The following is a 19,210-nucleotide window of genomic DNA, read 5'->3' as shown; positions in this document are numbered from 1 at the left end:
GCTGTAGGATTCTCCGGTGCTGCTGCTAAGATCGGGTAGTCACATGACTGCAAGTATGTGATTTGCATACTGCCTACATTCCAAATAGAAATGCTCGGACTCACTCAATTCACTTGTATAAAGCAAGGCTGTAATGGGCTGGGTGGTGGAACCACTGTGTCGAAGCCCAATGAAGACCTGGAGGGGTGTGATTAGGAGCCTCACCCAATCTGACCATGAATACGCAGCAACATACGATACCAAGATCCGAGGAAAGACAAGGAAAGTGGTCCAGGTGCTACTTCAGGACTGAACTTGGGTAGATGGCAGCCAACCCCCTAGAAACAGGTAGCTGGGGCGGACCAAAGTAATGTACAGCTTACAGAGAGATGAGCTCTAGCAAGTGCAGAGGGACCAGTTGATGTGGAGATAAGCACTGGAAGTTGCAAGAGGACCGGCTGATGTAGAAATGAGCATTGGCAGGTGCAGCAGGACTGGATGAAGTAAAGATGAGCAATGGAAGTAGCAACGGGACTGCCTGATGTAGAGATGAGCACTGGCTGGTGAAACGGGACCAGCTGAGATAGAAAAGTGCACTGGCAGGTGCAGCAGAACAGGGTTAACGTAAAGATGAGCACTGTCAGGTGCAGCAGGACTGGCTGATGTAGAGATGAATGTTGGCAGGTGCAGCGGGACTGGCTACCATTGAGATGAGCACTGTCAGGTGCAATGTACTGGGATATGAGCACTGAGACCTGAGAACTCACAATATTGTTAGGAAACAAACTCACAACATTGCACAGGCACCTCCATGTTGGAGGAGGTGTCTTAAATAGAAAGTGTCCTCCATCTATTGGTTGGGTACACTTTAGAGGTACCCATGTGGCCCCTTTAAGAAATGGGAATTGTGTGTGCACGCCCTTAGCACAGTTCCCAGGGACCTGCGTGTAGTGCATGCACCTCAGACAGTTACAGTCCAGAAGTAGGAGACACAGGCAGGGCGAGGGCCGTGGTGGTGAGTGCGATGGCATCTCTGCAGGGGGAGAGCAACCGCCTGCAGAAACATCAGCGCTACAGAGGTTAAGAACATCTGGTCAGCACGCGACAATATGTATGCAAATATCATACTTACAGTCAAATAACCACCTGGTCTGACACTGTTTACAACAATCTAGAGTTAATGCAAATTGCTGCTTTAAAAACTGAAGAAGCAAGCTTTGTGAAAATCAAATTTTTTGTCCATCTCAAAACTTTTGTTCATGCCTATATTAGCAAATACACATTTTATATACTGTAGGTATTCATAAGAGTGCATAATGTGATTATGTATGTAACTGTGCACATAATGTATATTTGTAGGTGGAGTGTAAGAGTGTGCTGGGGTCAAGCCATGCCCTGCATCCCTTCCTGTTAAAGCAGGTATGTGTTACGTATAAGATGTTGTACTATGTGATAATGCTTTATTGTGTAATAGGATGTTTTATAATGTTATGATGTTTTTATAATGTGTAAGTTATGCATCTTTATGGATTATGGATATAGTTAGGGAATTACAGTATATGGATCTAGTTTGGATACCCAATGTTTACATTAGAAACCAGTGTCCAGCATCACTGATCGTTGGTCTCTCACTGCCACACGCAGCGATGCGTGCTGGCCAGCAGGAGACCAGCGATCGAAAAACGGCCCAGGCCGATCGAGCACGATCAGCGCTAACCGTCAGGGGGGCCGGTCGCTGATCCTCGTCACACACAGCGATCTCGCTGGTGAGATCGCTGTGGCGTCACAAAATCAGAGATCTCGCTAACGAGATCGCTGTGTGTGACGGGGCCTTTAGTCAGAGAGTGGGATGAAGAACAATAAGGTTGTTATCAGGAACAAGTTTAAAAAGAGGAGTCCAGCAGTTCAGGGCCTCTGGGCTGGAAGTGATATGAGCACGAGGGAACAAGAGCAGTGTGAAAGCGGCAGCGACTAGGTTCAGTGGGAAATCCTGGAACATCCTAGATCTACGGTCTGAAAAAGGTTGGGAAGCGCCTTCCTTTATTTCGCCCTCTGAGGGGAAAATGGTCGGTAAACCCCAGACATGAACTAGTCTGGCTAGTCGGGAAGCTGGGGTACTGGAGGATACATTACCGTAACAAAGATTGCCAGGAGAGCAAGGGATAGCACAGAGGAAAGGACTTATGATCAGTGAGAATCACTGTGCCATGGCTGTGACTGAACTGAACTGTCTGAGTAAAGTTGTTTTGTTAAAAATGGACTTGGACTCTGAGAAATCAGTGTGATGATATCTGGAATAGTCACCATACAACCTGAGAACTCCAACCTAAAAGTGACTGTCTTGCATTGCACACAAATCACACAACAAATGGGACATTGTGTTTTATTTGTGGGGTGCAAAGGTGTGCCTGAACAGCTGCCCCTCGCCATTACTACCACCCTAGCTACCTCACAAAATTGGCGTAGTCGGCAGGATTTAGATTCCTCGCATTCAGAAAGTGGATAAACCCTTGGGATAGCAAAAACCAGGAACACCAGGGATTGAAGCTTGAAGAGGACAATTTGCATATTCCAGATGCCTTCTGGGAAAAGCGAAGAGATTCTCTCAGCAAGAAGATCGTTGGGTACAGCCGGGACCAGCTGCTTGGAAAGAATCACCAAACCAGGGATTGAAGCTTGAGGAGGACAATTTGCATATTCCAGTTGCCTTCTAGGAAAAGCGAAGAGTCTCCCTCAGCAAGAAGATCGTTGGGTACAGCCGGGAACAGCTGCTTGGAAAGCATCGCCAAACGAGATATTGAAGCTTGAGGAGGACAATTTGCATATTCCAGGTGCCTTCTGGAAAAAAGCGAAGCGTCACCCTCAGCAAGAAGATCATTGGGTACAGCCAGAACCAGCTGCTTGGAAAGAAAGCATTGCCAAACAAGGTATTGAAGCTTGAGGAGGGCAATTTGCATATTCCAATTTTGCCTCTAGGACATTATTGCAAGAAAGCTTGGCTGATTGAGTAGATTACACAAGAAGGAAAAACACAGCATATTACACAAGAAGGTTACACACAGTAGATTACACAAGAAGGAAGATACCCAGCAAGTCAGCAGGATCTAGGAGCAACATGGCAGATGTGACTACCTACATGGTGAGCTGAAACATGTGCTACATGTTCATAGATCGACCACAAGAAGAATCCAACTTCCACTGCCAGAAGTGTAGACTATTGTCCCTTTTAGAAGAAAAGAAAGAATTGCAACTTTGAAATGCATCAAAGAAAATGAAGACTTCCTAGACAGAGCAGGAGCATCTCTACTGAACCCAGAAGGTGAAGAAAGTGTCAGAGAACCTCCAAAAGCAAATGAGTGGAAGCATGTGACCAAAAGAAGCAAGAAGACCATGGAGACATCACCAACTACACAACTGAGAAACCGATACCAATGACTTGTAGAGGATGAAGAAGGCACACCTAAAGATGAGGCACTACCAGCAAGCAAAGAAGAAAAGGGCACACAGCAACACCCAGAAGTGACAACAAAAAGTACAGCCAAGAAGCAACGAAGAGTGGTACTGGTGGGAGACTCACTACTGAGAGGCACAGAAGCAGACATAACCACAAGAGAAGTATGCTGCCTCCCAGGTGCGAAAATCAAGGAAGTGACTGATAGGATACCAAAGTTCATCAGGTCCAAGAACGTCCACCCATTTCCTCTGATACATGTTGGCACCAATGACACAGCAAGGAAGGACCTACCGACAATCTGCAAGGATATTGAAGAGTTAGGGAAGAAAGTAAAGGAACTGGATGCATAGACAGTTTTTTCTTCTATCCTTCCAGTAGACAGGCATGGCACCAGGAGATGGAACAGGATCCTTGAGGTGAACAACTGGCTAAGGCCCGCTTCACATTTGTGTAGTTCCTCCATGAAGCTCTGCCCACTGTCGCACCTCCTACGGTCAGCTCCGCCTACATCTGCATGCGGCCTACATGTTGCAATTTGTTGTGGTCACCGCGTCATCAAAACGACGCATGCGGACGCATCCGCATACATCAGCACGGCCGACATACCCAATGTTAAAGATAGGTACGCAAACCGCATGCAGACTTAGGCGGAGCTGACTGGAGGAGGAGCAGCAGTGGCGGAGCTTCACGGAGGAACTACGCAGCCCTCCACAGCTCTGACAAACGCAAATGTGAACCTAACCTAAGACAATGGTGCAGACAACAAGGATTCAAATTCCTGAACCACGGTGTGAATTACCTGTACGACAGACTCCGCGCCAGAGCCGGACTACACCTCAACAAATCTGGGAAACACACATTCGCCAGAAGAATCGCTACACTCACAAGGAGGGCATTAAACTAGAAGAAGAGGGGATGGGAAGAAAAACAATTTATATGAACATGAAGCCAGAAAATATACTGATGAAGGATATGAGGTGCGACAAAGAAGACCTGAGACAACGTACTCAGAAGGGAGGTAAGAAAATTTCTAAAACAATCCACAGGGAGGAGATTGGAACAAAACAAAATCCTCTAAACTGCATGCTTGCAAATGCCAGAAGAATGGCAAACAAGATGGAAGAACTAGAAGCAGAAATATCTACAGGTAACTATGACATAGTGGGAATAACCGAGACATGGTTAAATGAAAGCTATGACTGGGCAGATAACGTAGAGGGTTACAGTCTGTTTAGAAAGGATCGTAAAAATTGGAGAGGAGGAGGGGTTTGTCCTTATGTAAAGTCTTGTCCACTTTAAGGGAGGATATTAGCGAAGGGAATGATGATGTTGTGTCCATATGGGTCGAAATACATGGAGGGAAAAATAGTAACAAAATTCTTATTGGGGTCTGTTACAAACCCCCAAATATAACATAAATCATGGATGTCATGGTCCAGTCCAGAGTTTATTTTCTGCTGTCTTCACTCCGGACTGGTCATGCGGGAGTTAATCTCCTCAGCCTCGTTCTGGAGCTAGCTGGGCTATTTCAGTCTCTCACAGACTGCTGACCAGTGATAGTGATAGCTCAAGCTTCCAGTTTAGAGCCTCTGACCCTTGTACCTTGGTGTTCCTCCTGCCTTTGACTGATATTCACGTGTATGACCCGGACTGATTTCTGACCCCGTCTCTTGGTATTCCTCTCTGCTGTTACATTCCCTCTCTGGCTTCTGACTCCCCGGCTTGTACCCCGACCACGTATTTTGTCTCACGTTTTGGACCCCGTGCTCATGTTCTGGCTTTCTGACTCTCGGCTTGGTATTTTGACTACGTGTATTGCTGCTCCTTCTGGTACGTCTGCTCCTGCTAGTTTCCGACTCGGTTCGTCTGACTATTCTCTCTCGTTATCTGTGGCACCTGTGCTGTTGCTCAGGGATGCTGCTCTTAGTGTGTAACCTCTCTTCCCTCACCAGCTCCCCCTGGTGGGGGTTTCACTACATTATCACTAACTTATACATTTAAACGAGATTTTGCACTTTTTTTTTCTTTGGTCATGGATCTGCTGCATAACTTGGCAGATCAAGTGTCCAGTTTGACGCAGATGGCGCAGGACTTTTCTGTGAATCATCAGTCCCTTGTCATGTCTCATACCCACTTACAGAAAGAACTGACTGAGACTATTAAGACCATGCAGGGAAACACCTCTCATATTGTTTGTCCACCAGGTGACTCTGTAGATGTTATTTTGCACTCTCCTGAACCCTCAGTTAAACTTCCTGACACATTTTCTGGCGAAAAAGATAAATTTCACATATTCAAGGAGAGTTGTAAATTATGGTTTTGTCTTAGACCCCGATCGTCTGGGGATGAGACTCAGCGGGTGGGGATTGTTATCTCCTTACTTAGGGAGGGTCCCCAATCCTGGGCTTTGTCATTGCCCCCTACTGCCCCTGAACGGATGTCGGTAGATAGGTTCTTTGAGGCCCTAGGACTTATCTATTGCGAACTGGACCGTGTTAGGGTGGCAGCGGACACTATTTTGGGTCTGGGGCAAGGGAAGCACTCAGCCAAATGGTACAGCTCCGAATTCCGTCGATGGTCCACTGAGGTGTCCTGGGACGACTCCGCACTGAGATGTCTGCTCAGGAAGGGACTGTCGGATTGCTTGAAGGACGCTCTGGCTCTCCATCCACCTTCCAGCTCATTGGAGGAGGCTATGACTCAGGCTATCCGTATGGATCGGAGACTGCGGGAGAGAGGTGCTACTCAGCGAGGGTTTCCATTTTTCCCTGCTAACCCTGATGTTTTGCTTCCATCTGAACCTATGGAGGTGGGAGCCACCAACCCCCAGAAGAAAGAGAGGAAACGGCGACGTGATGGAAAATTATGTTTTTACTGCGGAGATCCCGGACATTGGAAAAAAGACTGCCCCTCCTGTCCTCCGACTAATAAGCGGCTGAGTCTGGGTGATAATTGTGGAGGTCACCCAGATTCTCAGGTACCTTCATCTTTTTTTCAAAGATACTGCTAAAGGTGGAACTTGGTGTTGAGAACGGCTTTTTCCATACTTCGGCTTTTGTAGACTGTGTGTCATCCCTGAACCTGATTGACTCTAAGCTGGTGGCTCGCTGTAGATTAGGGACAGTTAGGTTGGGGACTCCCTTAAAAATTGTGGCTATTGACTCTACACCTCTCACTAAGGATGGTCTCCATTTCATTTCTAAAGAATTCACCCTCGGGGTGGGGGCCATACACCAGGAGCGCATGTCATGCTTTGTTTTGGATAACCTCCCTGCTGGCCTGGTGTTAGGGTTTCCCTGGTTGCAACGGCATAACCCAGTTATTGACTGTGGGTCCCGGGATATTGTTAAATGGGGACCTGGTTGTTCTGAAAATTGTCTTGCTACTGTGTCTATGTCATCCGTCAGTCTGGAGGATATTCCGGAGTACCTAAAGGATTTTGAGGATGTGTTCTCCGAAAAGGAGGCTGAGGTTCTACCACCACACCACCCATTCGATTGTGCCGTGGATCTTGTTCCCAGTGCCAAATTGCCCAAAGCCCGGCTGTACAATCTCTCTGGCCCTGAGCGGGCTGCTATGAAGGAGTATATCTCTGAGAACCTCCGTAAGGGGCACATACGGCCATCTGTCTCTCCCATGGCAGCGGGGTTCTTTTTTGTGAAAAAAAAGGATGGTGGTTTACACCCATGCCTCGATTTTCGAGAATTGAATAAAATAACCATAAGAAACGCTTACCCTCTCCCACTGATACCTGATATGTACAATCAATTGTTGGGGGTCAGGTGGTTCTCTAAGTTGGACCTCAGGGGAGCATACAATCTCATCCGTATGCGGGAGGGGGATGAATGGAAAACTGCGTTTCTCACCTCTGAGGGTCTGTTTGAAAATTTGGCTATGCCCTTCGGTTTGACTACCGCACCAGCGGTATTCCGGAATTTCATTAACCATGTTTTTTCTGATTTTATTGGACGCTTTGTAGTTGTTTAACTTGACGATATACCCATATATTCTTCTGATAGACAAAGTCATATGGGTTTCACCCTCATTTTGGTGAATTCTCCAGACTAGATTTGGAGTGTCCAGGGGCTGATTCGGCCTTTTTGCGGTTGGAGGAGGTTTGGAGGGAGGTTCAGAGAAACATTGGGGAGGCTCAGGGCAAATATAAATTTTTTGCGGATAAACGACGCTCAGTGGGGGCGACTTATCAGGTGGGGGATAAGGTATGGTTATCCACCAAAAACATAAGGCTGAGAATTCCCTCTGCTAAGTTGGGTCCCAAGTTTATTGGTCCGTATGAGATTTTAGAGGTGATTAATCCTGTGGCCTTTCACCTGCATTTGCCTCCGTCATTACGGATTTCTAATGTGTTCCATAAAGCGCTTCTGAAGCCGTCGGTGCCTTCCTCTGATGAGTCTCCCTTGCACCCTCTGCCTGTTATGGTAGATGGTCAGACCGAGTATGAGGTGGAACAGGTGGTGGATTCTCGTATGCTCCGTCGTTCACTTCAGTACTTGGTCCATTGGAAAGGATATGGTCCTGAGGATCGGTCATGGGTGCCGGTGCATTTGGTCCATGCGGATCGGTTGGTCCGGGCCTTTCACGCTCATCATCCAGGGAAGCCTGGGGGTCCAGTGGCCCCCCCCATTGAGAGGGGGGTACTGTCATGGTCCAGTCCGGAGTTTATTTTCTGCTGTCTTCACTCCGGACTGGTCATGCGGGAGTTAATCTCCTCAGCCTCGTTCTGGAGCTAGCTGGGCTATTTCAGTCTCTCACAGACTGCTGACCATAGTTAGTGATAGCTCAAGATTCCAGTTTAGAGCCTCTGACCCTTGTACCTTGGTGTTCCTCCTGCCTTTGTCTGATATTCACGTATATGACCCGGACTGATTTCTGACCCCGTCTCTTGGTATTCATCTCTGCTGTTACGTTCCCTCTCTGGCATCTGACTCCCCGGCTTGTACCCCGACCACGTATTATGTCTCACGTTTTGGACCCCGTGCTCATGTTCTGGCTTTCTGACTCTCGGCTTGGTATTTTGACTACGTGTATTGCTGCTCCATCTGGTACATCTGCTCCTGCTAGTTTCTGACTCGGTTCGTCTGACTATTCTCTCTCGTTACCTATGGCACCTGTGCTGTTGCTCAGGGTTGCTGCTCTTAGTGTGTAACCTCTCTTCCCTCACCAGCTCCCCCTGGTGGAGGTTTCACTACAATGGAATGTCTACTACTAAGTCAGATAGATGAAGCTGCAACCCATAATGAGTTCCTTGTTATGGGAGACTTTAACTACAAGGTTATTAACTGGGAAACAGAGACCATCGAAACCCATAAAGACAACAGGTTTCTGCTAATAACCAAGAAAAATTATCTTTCGCAATTGGTGCAGAATCCAACCAGAGGAGCAGCACTTTTAGACATAATACTATCTAATACACCTGACAGAATAACAAATATGCAGGTCTCGGGCATTTATGAAATAGCGACCACAATATTGTATAGTTTCACAGTCTTTTGCTAGGGGGACTTGTCAGTGAGTCACAAAAACACTGAACTTTAGGAAGACAAAGTTTGACCAGCTTAGAGATGCCCTAAATCTGGTTGAGAGGGACAATGTCCTCAGAAATAAGAATACAGAAAATAAATGGGAAATGTTTAAGAACATCCTAAATAGGCACTGTAAGTGGTTTATACCTTGTGGGAATAAAAGGACAAGAAATAGGAAAAACCCAATGTGGCTAAACGAAGAAGTAAGAGGAGAAATTAACATTAAAAAGAAAACATCTAAACTAATAAAGCAGGATGGCACCGATGAAGTTCTAAAAAACTATAGGGAGAAAAATACTTTATCTAAAAAAAATTAGTTAAAACTGCCAAAAAGGAAACAGAGAAACACATTGCTAAGGAGAGTAAAACTAATCCGAAACTGTTCTTCAACTATTTTAATATTAAAAGAATAAAAACTTAAAGTGTTGGCCCCTTAAAAAAATTGTAAGGAAAGAATAGTTGTACAGTAGATGATGAGGAAAAAGCTAATATAATAGGCTGTGTGCCCACGTTGTTTTTTCTTTGCATTTCCGCAGCAGTGGAAACGCTTAAAAAACGCTAATAAAATGCATCCCCATGCAATCCTATGGGATTCCGTAGTTGCTGTGCCCATGCTGCGGATTTTACCGCTGCAGAATCGCATAGCGGTAAAATCCACAGCATGTCCATTATTTCTGCTGAATCGCGGCGATTGAAATGCTCACTTTACGCATGTACCCAAATATCTCTCCGAGGATCTATTTATACCAAGGAAGGTGACGGGCGCAAGGGAGCATTCTCTGCATCTGGAGGAGAAAAGGTTTTTCCACCAACATAGAAGAGGATTCTTTACTGTTAGGGCAATGGGAATCTGGAATTCACTGAGGAGATGATGATGGTGAACTCAGTTGAGGGGTTCAAGAGTGGCCTGGATGTCTTCCTGGAGCGTAACAATATTGTATCTTACAGTTATTAGGTTCTTTAGAAGGACTTAGATCTGGGTATTTATTCTGATGGAATATAGGCTGAACTGGATGGACAAATGTCTTTTTTCGGCCTCACTAATTATGCTACTATGTTACTATGTTACAAAGATGGCAGCCATTAGAGACACTAAAATTGCACGTGATGGCACAGAGGCAGGTGAAAGATCCGCCCATCGTGGGTGTCTCGCAAGTAAAAAGGTGTGAAAATCTGCTCGGCAGAGGCAATGGACTGAGCCCAGATCACATACCCTTGTGAGTGGTGTCTGCCCACGGTGGGCACGGCAAAGAAAGAAGAAGCTCCATCCCCTACAGCAGGGATAGGAGTTCGAAGCTGAATGAGCGGAGCAACCGGAAGTGGCTTCACCCATGGAAGGGGAGAGGTCGGAAGAAGGAGTCTGCGTGGAGGACAGTGCAGTGCCATTGCTGAGCATGCAATCTACAGAAATGCAGCAACAGGAGGAAGAAGAGGTCAGAATATCCAGATCGAGCAGCCATGAAGCAGTCCCAGCTGTGGCCCCGAACTCATGTGGATGGAGCAGAGGATCATCCCAGGCAGATGCATCATGGGTGGCGAGTCCAACATCTACCTTAGCTCCTGCCCCTGCCTCACAATCCATCAGGTAACAAGGAGAGTCCCGGGTACTCACTGCTGAAGAAGTTAGGTGGATATTGGGGTTATGGAAGAGAAGAAGTGATGGGAGCATTGCATTATACAAGAGCTGCAGCGTCCTGGAGGCATAGTCATGGCTGGCCAGATGACAAGCGGCCTGATAAAATACTTCTACTCCTCTAAAGGATACGGGTTCATCCAAGAATCTGGGACCAGTGAGAAGGTTTATGTGAATGCCGAGTCCGTTTGGTATGAGGGTCACCTGCTGGAGTTGGACCGGGTGGCCTTTATAAAAAAGGAGGGTCCCAGGGAACCATACGCCATCACGGTCACCATGATTTTCAGTATGGAATACTGGCGTGCGAGAGAGGCCCGACATATCATGTGGCTGCCTGTTATGGTCGCAGTGACAACACCTAGAGCGGTGATGTTTTCAAATGAAGTAGTGGCAGAAGCTGGGCCACAAAAGCGGGTGGCCCTAAGGTTGCCGGGCCAACTGTCTGCTGGAGGGAGGAGTTGAATAAGCAGCAGAGAGTCCTTCTCCAGCATATCCTTGAGCAATACCATCATCTAAGTGCAGGGGCAGGGATTAGCACAATATGCCATCTGCAAGGACACTGAGTAAAGGCTGTCCCTTGAAGAATGTTGTGCTAGTTGCACAAAAAAAATATATGCGTGAGAAACTGTACCACATCTCTTAAAGGGGAAGAGACCTGGAATGCACCCGAAGGATACTGGTGCAGGCCAGAGTTGGCAGAAGTTAAAGGAAACATATAGTGAGGTCAGTGCGGCCACAGTTGAGCAAGTTTTGAGTGTTTTTCCCCTAACTCCAAGTTCTTTTGTGCACGTTTGCGCATTCCCTGCTGGATTATGGGACTAATCCCCCAAATGGAGTCATTCACCCTTTGTAATAAAAACGTACTGTGTGCGGATTTCTATGGACTGTGCTCTATTAGCCATGAACTGTTGTTATTTAACTTGAATTTTCTCCACATGTGTTTAAGAGCAGCACTATTTTTTTTTAAAGGGACATACTCTGTAAAAAGGAAAGAGACAGGAAAACCTGAACAGGAAGACCCGAGGAATGAGTTGGGTCATGACTACATGAACTGTGAGAGCTCCTAGACTGTTGGAGCTGTGGTAAGTTGGCCACTGGGCCATTTTGTTTGTTCGCACTTACTTCCTGTATTTGAATACTCGGAACAGGAAAAGGACTGTCTTAAAGTGAACCGGATGTGTGTCCAGGTCCCAGGAGCAAGGGGATCGGGGTCAGTTGGACCTGAGTTGAAATAGGAACTTGGACACTCTTCCGGGGTCACTAAGAAAATGGATCGGTAGTCATGTGGACCCGTGTTGGCAAAAGTACTCAGACATGCTGCATCATGGTCCCCATGGTGGAGGGACCAGGGTCAAGTGGATGCGTAGTACTAAATGGAAAACCCAAGCGTAGTACCAGGTTATAAGGGACTGTACCCATATGTCTGCAGAATAATGTGTATTGTTGGCCAAAGGGCCAGGTTAATAAAGAGACTTGAACGGTACATTCCAGGGTCCAAACCAAGTGGGACGGGTACCAGTCCTGACCAGGAACAGGGTCAGAGATGCACCAGAGAGAATAAAAATGGACCTTACGTAGAGTATAAGAATTTTTGTGGCTAAGAAATGTTTTAACATGATGTTATATTTCTGATATATCCTACCAGTACCGTATTGTCGGGGACGACCATGTTTTAGGAGGGATATATGTAAGGGTGTGCTGGGGTCAAGCCATGCCCTACATCCCTTCCTGGTAACACGGATACATGTTATGTATAAAATGATGCATTCTGTCAGTGTGTGATGATATCTGTAATCGGGATGCAACCTGAGGAGAACTCCAACTTAAAAGTGATTGACTTGCATTGCACCCAAATCACATAACATATAGGACATATTGTTTTATTCCTTGGGTGCCAGGGTGTACCGAGACAGCTGCTCCTCACCATGACCACCACCCTTGCCACCTCACAGGAACATGATTGATGGAGAGGGAACCCAGACATTAGTCCTTCAATATCAATTTCCACCATGCCAGAAGGTCTATTACTAAAAATTAAATTGTAAAAAAAAATTAAATTGAAAAGGTTTTCCTTGGTGACTGATATTTGGCTCATCTGTCCATCAGTGTCAAGATAGACAGGATCCTTTAATCTACTTCTTTATCTTGCCCCAAACATATACTGTACTGTAAATTATGCATGTTCCAACCATAATATTGTATGTACAGAATATAATTTTGAAGTTGGTGGGGGGGTCATAAAGGCTAAAAGAAGCTTTTGCTGAAAGACCCTGCTGTATGGCCTCAATTAATTTTAATTGAGAACATTATATCTCAGCTCAGACCCCCCATTGAGAATGTATTTCCCTTAAAGCCTTCATAACCAGTAGACTCATTGCAATAGTTTCCAAGATTAAATAAGAGTGTTCATCAACCCTCACACAGCTGCAGAGTAAACTATCAAGATTTGTTTTGGCTCATCAAAGAAATTATTTATTTATATTTTTAATAATTCTTTTATAGAGTCATGACTCGAACACAGCTTGATGCTATTCTGTCCCATGCTACATAGATATAATATTGAGAAGGACTAAAACTAAATTTTTGAAGTGGGAAAATGTGTCAGATATATTGCAAGGACCAAAATTTACTTGAAAGGCAGAATATGAACCAAGTCTTTAAATACCAGACTAGTAAAGGCCAGTTGACTCTTAAAACAAATCGAAAGATACTTTATGTCACATCCTCAAGTAATTCTGTTATACACTTTATTCCAAACCTTCAGTAGAACAACATATCTCATGATTTCTCCCCACCTCGGCTATTTTGTTTTATTCTTTTTACTCGCTTATTTAGCGCCATTAATTCCACAGCACTTTACAGACATTATCGGCACTGTCCCCATTGGGGCTCACATTCTAAATTCCCTATCAGTTTGTCTTGGAGTGTGGGAGGAAACCAGAGAACCCAGAGGAAAGTGACAAAACATACAAATTCCTTGCAGATGTCGTCCTTGGAACCCAAACTAGTTACCAACATGACTTACAGTATATCGTGATCATGTCTCTTGCCTGCTCTAACGTCTTGTTTGATTATTATATTAAACTCTGAAGTTCTGATCTCTTGCTTGAATGCCAAATACTTCATGGGATTGATTTTGTCTATATTTTGGATACTATTATCTGCCAATTGTTTCTAATGCATACAAGTCTGACATTAAGGCATTGGGAATTCCTTGCAGCAAAATCTAATTTTTTGCATAGGAGGAAGCAGTTAACAAACATGAGATCGCTTAGATTACGCTCATTAGTTTAGTACCACATCAAACCTATTTCGACCCAAGGGGTCCAAAACGTCCAACTAGGTCTCATGTGAAACTAAAAGAATAGATCCAATTCCAAACATCATTAAAAGTAAATCAGTACTTATCTATTATCCTTTCTTTTGATGAAGAGCAGTTATATTTAAATTTAGATTGCAATGTAGGTTCACCTTTTTGACCTTTACTGTCTAATTTTAAGTTAGACATCCATCCCTTCTCCAGGTGGATGGTGTAGAGGCATAAAAATCTACATAATTTTTTTGTTAAAACAGTTGTCCAGCAAAAAAATAAAAATATATATTTTTTTAAGTGATTATGGTCCTTATTTTATTTTTTTTTGCCTTCCTCTGGATCAACATGTTAGGGCATGTTAGGTTAGGATATGGGTTGAACTAGATGGACTTAAAGTTTTCATTCAATCTTAATAACTATGTTATTATGTTATTGGTTACAGTGAACTGATCATTTTTCTTTTGTTACATCCCATAACCCCTTACTATTTTTTTTTACCTACTGGCGCTTTGTTTATGTTATTTAATGTACAAGTTTATTATTGTGGCAGCTTGAAAACATACCTCGAATACACCCATTCTCAAAAAGTCCACCCTTGACCCATCCTCTGTGACTACCTTTCACCCCATATTATTTCTTCCCTATGCTACCAAACTACTGAAACAAAATGTCCATTTTCAACTGTCCTCCCAACTCTGCTTTTCCTCCCTCTTTGACCACGTACAATCTGATTTCAGACCACACCATTCCACTGAAACTGCCCTGACTATAGTCACCAATGACCTACTAACCAACAAATGAAAGCGACGTGAGTTTGTCCTCCTCCTTCTCCTGGAGCTGGCATCTGTCTTTGACACAGTGGACCATTCCATCTAACTACAGACTTTCTATTTTGTTGACATTACAGACTTGGCCCTTTGTTGGATCTCCTCGCACCTAACAGACAGGACATTCAGTGTCTCCCACTCACACACCACCTCCTCATCTTGCCCCCTATGTGTTGATGTCCACCAACATTCAGTTATAGGACTGGGAACTATGCTTAGAGGGCACACTCGCACACTCCCTCCCTCTTAAAGGGACCGCCCGCAGCAACCTAAGGTATTCCCAACCTATAGCTTGGCGACATCTTCTGTTTAAGGCTTCTCCTCCAATAAGGAGGTAATTGAGCAACATTGTTAGTTTGCTTTGCATGCTTGCTAGTTGTCAGGTTCACCAGATCCATCTGTCTACTTGTCTACCCTGTACCTGCCTGCTCTTACCTGTCTGTGCCCATCTGCTTGTACCTGTCTGTGCTCTTCTGTCCATCAGTCAGTCCAGATCGCACCTGCCGGCACACATCTGTCTAACATGGTCCAGCCTGCACCTGCCATTGCTTTTCTGTTCCTCAGCCAGTACCATCTGCACCCGTGGTTCCAGAGTCCCTACAGTGCCTGCCTGCATTTTTCATCCCTCCTTTGGGCCTTAGCAGCTTACCCGCTGTAGGGGTCAGCTGCCACATTCTGTAGGTTAGCCATGGAGTAGGACCGGGTGCCACCTCTTTGTATCTTCTTAGGTCGCAGTTTTTGCCTGTTGCCACTTGTCTGTGTAGGGATTTGGTAGGCCAAAACATTGTACAGTAGGGGACATCTCACTTTCAAATTGTTTGTAGTATATAGTCTACTATAGAGGACCAATCCACAGGCCTCAAAAAAATTCTTCTGTTACTAATGTACTAATGTCGTACAGAAGGGGACATCTCACTTTCAAATTGTTTGTAGCATTTAGTCTGTGATAGCGGCCTCATCCATAGCCCCCCCAAATTCTTGTGTTACTAACGTAGTACAGTAGGGGACATCTCACTTTCAAATTGCTTGTAGCATCTAGTCTGTTATAGAGTCTTGATCCACAAGCCTCCTCAAAAATTCTTCTGTTACTAACGTCGTGCACTAGGGGACATTTCACTTTCAAATTGCTTGTAGTATCTAGTCTGTCATAGAAGCCTATTCCACAAGCCACAAAAAAATTGTGTGAAACATGTCTTGTTTGTCATAAAGGCCTCATCGACACGCAAACAATTTTTTCTTCTGTGACTAACATGATTCAGCACGCCATATTTCACCTTGTAATTTACTGCTGCTGAAATTCAGCTGTTTGCAGAAATGGTGCAGAGTTTAAAATCTGCCCCTACCACACTATTTGAGCAACATGACTGGGAAAAAGTGAGGCCGTGGTGGAAGAGGGATTAGGCTTGGTGTTCAAGGGGTATGTAGTGTAGGTGGTAATGTTTTTGAATGCACTAGTGAACCAACAATATCATGTCCTATGTAAAGACAACTGACAACTTCTGTTAACCACAGCAAGGCGACACTTTTCTGATGTGTCCTATCATATTCATAACCCTTCCCTATCCTACTGTGCATGCCAGTTTCGGGCTAAAAAGCCTACATAAATGGACAAACATGTCTCTCCAGGGCTGCAAGCCTACAATTTGAATGGGCAATAAACAAAAACCCAGACTCATATTGCTCAGTTCTCCAAATGAGATTCACCTGGCTACTCAAGAAACTAACTCCAATATCAGCATATTCAGAAACAGGAGAACCAAAGGAGTTTTTTATAAGAAGTCATACAAAAATTTTTATTAGCACATTTGAAAATTACAAATCTACATATATAAAGATTAAAAATAAGGACACCAGGATAGTGGCACTCAGTACCATATACCATCATATTTCCACAATTTTAAAATAGTACCATATTTTTATTATTATGGTATGTGCTTTGGTGGCTCAAACCGGGAACCATGTCTTTTCTCATTAAGATGGACTTGCATAATATAACTATACATTGGAAAAAAAAAAGGATTTAGTTCAGCTCACCCCTCATTGATGCTGCAGCAAGGTCCGAGCAAGGACACGTCTCCACTTGGACGTCTTGAAATACTTCACAGAAAAAGGAAAGTCCAGCTCAAGGAGTAAAATCCAGAATTTTCTTTATTTGTTTCATTAAAATACAAGCATAGCTGCTATAGTCATTATTGCGGTTTTTACCCTGACATGGGTAGTCGCACAGAGAGTGCCCAGGAGGTTCTGTACGCGTTTCGAGCGGTATACGGTATACTCTGAGTCAAAGAGCGTATACCTCTCGAAACACGTACAGAACCTCCTGGGCACTCTCTGTGCGGCTATCCCATGCCAGGGTAAAAACCGCAATGATGACTATAGCAGCTATGCTTGTATTTTAATGAAACAAATAAAGAAAATTCTGGATTTTACTCCTTGAGCTGGACTTTCCTTTTTCTGTGAAATAATATAACTATACAGTATATGCAGAAATATGGTACTAACTTAAAATTGGAGTAAAAAGACATGATTGCACGGATAGAGCGCACAATTTGTTAGGGTTTATCCTACCATTTGATGATACTGATAATAATGTGTTTTGCCTCATGAGGCGGGTAGATTTTTATGTGACCCATGGTTTTACAATGCCATAATTTGCCATAATTTTGCCCAGGCCACAAGCTCCTCTTCCTCCTAGCCAACCAAGTTATTAAGTGTAGTTACTTGATACCTGAACTATTGTGACCCTGTGTATCTGGCCTAGATGACCCAATTATATATGCCACCATATGGATAGAAAGCACACCCTAGAAGGCCACATGCCTAGGCTACTGGTAGCAATTTTGATCTAGCAAATATGTGAAATTGAGAATATTTCCTGTCACATTGCAGTGGGAGATGTGATGAGACGGTGGCGAGCATCCGCGACCAATACAGGCGGGAACGTCAGCAGCGGGCCAGGAGTGGTGATGCGGGACACCTAAAGAGAAAATAGATATATTATGACCGGCTCTCATTCCTCGCTCCAATTCTGGATCTGAGACCGTAAGTAAATATCTCACACCACATTACACACATACTTTACTGGGCCAAAACAAAAAATTTATTTTTGGCTCTGTTCTATTTCATAGCAGAACTCATTCCAACCTTACTGAGAGAGAAACAGGCTCAGATACTGAGCCGATCATAGATCCTGGGTCTGTAGGGGAAGAGGTGGCTGGCCCATCTTCTCCCCCTCCAAGAAGCATGGGTGAAGATTCCTCCCCGGAAAACCCAGTGCCTGCACCACATACCCCACCACCAGGACCACATCCACAAGCAGGACCATCTGCTGCTGCACCATCAGCCAGACAGGAGGAGAAGGGCAACATTAGCAGCAACCCAACTGCCCAGATCCGGGGCTTCCCACAGCCTGCTGGACCATCCCGGCCAGGAAAAAGAAGGTGCCAGATCCCTGTCCAAGATACCTGTACCAATGTTGACACAGGGGTACTCAACTATTTGGCTCAGTGAATAATGATGATGGCGAGGAGGCAAACTCACGCAGCCTGGCCCTTTATCTTCGTGCCCTTTCCCGTGAGGTGAGGCTCCGTATTCGAGGATGTTTTCAGATCCTGCTTGATGTAAGCACACACCCCAATACCCCAGATGAGTTGTTTGAATATCTGGAGAGATGGCAGCTTTCACCCAGAAATCTAATGCGCCTTAGACACCCCACACACATGCTTGCTCCAGCATGCTCTGAGGATCCTCAAATACGTGGGCCTACACCTCACCCCCTTCCTCCCCCTATCCAACCTTTACAACAGCAGTCACATATGTCTGGCTCTAGCCAACCTCACCAATATGGCCACTTGTTACCACCCAGTGTTGGAGGCTGGTCCCAACCTGGTTGGGGACGATATGGCTATATTGGTGGGTATGAGACACGGGCCTACCAGACCCAACAAGAGGCCCCTCTCCAGTATCACTCTAGCCAGTACCAAGCATAACCCCAGGAGGCAGTACACTACCCACATCATGGGCAACAGTGTGCCCCCAAACAGGGCGATGGGCAAGTTGGGCAAAGTAGCCAGCAGCAAGCACAGGCTGGTCTTCCGCCTTCTCCTCCCCCGACGTTCCAAAATTTATAATGTCACCATTTTGTTAATGCCTAATGGTATTGTTTGGGTTTTATATGTCCAAAAATGTGATTTTGAATGTTCACATCTGCACAAAGGCCAATGTGGCCCATTGCCACATTTAACATATGGCAAAAATATGTTTTGCTTAACAAACCAAAAAAAAAGTAAACATTTGTCTACTACATTTTACGTCTCTGTCTCAATTATAAAAAACTGTATCAGCATACTAACATACGCTTACCAATGCAATTAAACAGTCATAGAATCAGAAAGGGTTGAAATATATATATTTAGACACACATAAACAAATAAATTATAGCATAGACACAGCATGCTCTTG

At 44.8% G+C, this 19,210-nt stretch overlaps 1 long non-coding RNA gene across 3 annotated transcripts in view; it reads left to right on the top strand.

Moving 5' to 3' along the window:
* Window positions 1-19,009, top strand: part of LOC141089444 (uncharacterized) — a 60,340-nt gene extending 41,331 nt beyond the window's left edge. For 2 of the 3 annotated variants that reach the window (XR_012232293.1, XR_012232290.1), the window contains 4 exons: window positions 1,339-1,398; window positions 11,579-11,691; window positions 17,639-17,791; window positions 17,878-19,009. This is a non-coding gene — a long non-coding RNA (uncharacterized lncRNA). The remainder of the gene's footprint in view (window positions 1-1,338; window positions 1,399-11,578; window positions 11,692-17,638; window positions 17,792-17,877) is intronic. The other variant, XR_012232292.1, reaches the window with a different exon arrangement.
* The last annotated feature ends 201 nt before the right edge of the window (window positions 19,010-19,210 follow it).

Source organism: Dendrobates tinctorius, unplaced genomic scaffold, assembly GCF_039654945.1.
Source record: "Dendrobates tinctorius isolate UK_male_01 unplaced genomic scaffold, ASM3965494v1 ptg000008l, whole genome shotgun sequence".
Lineage (NCBI taxonomy): Eukaryota > Metazoa > Chordata > Amphibia > Anura > Dendrobatidae > Dendrobates > Dendrobates tinctorius.
Note: the sequence above shows the minus strand (reverse complement) of the source record. Positions and strands in the feature narration are given on the sequence as shown.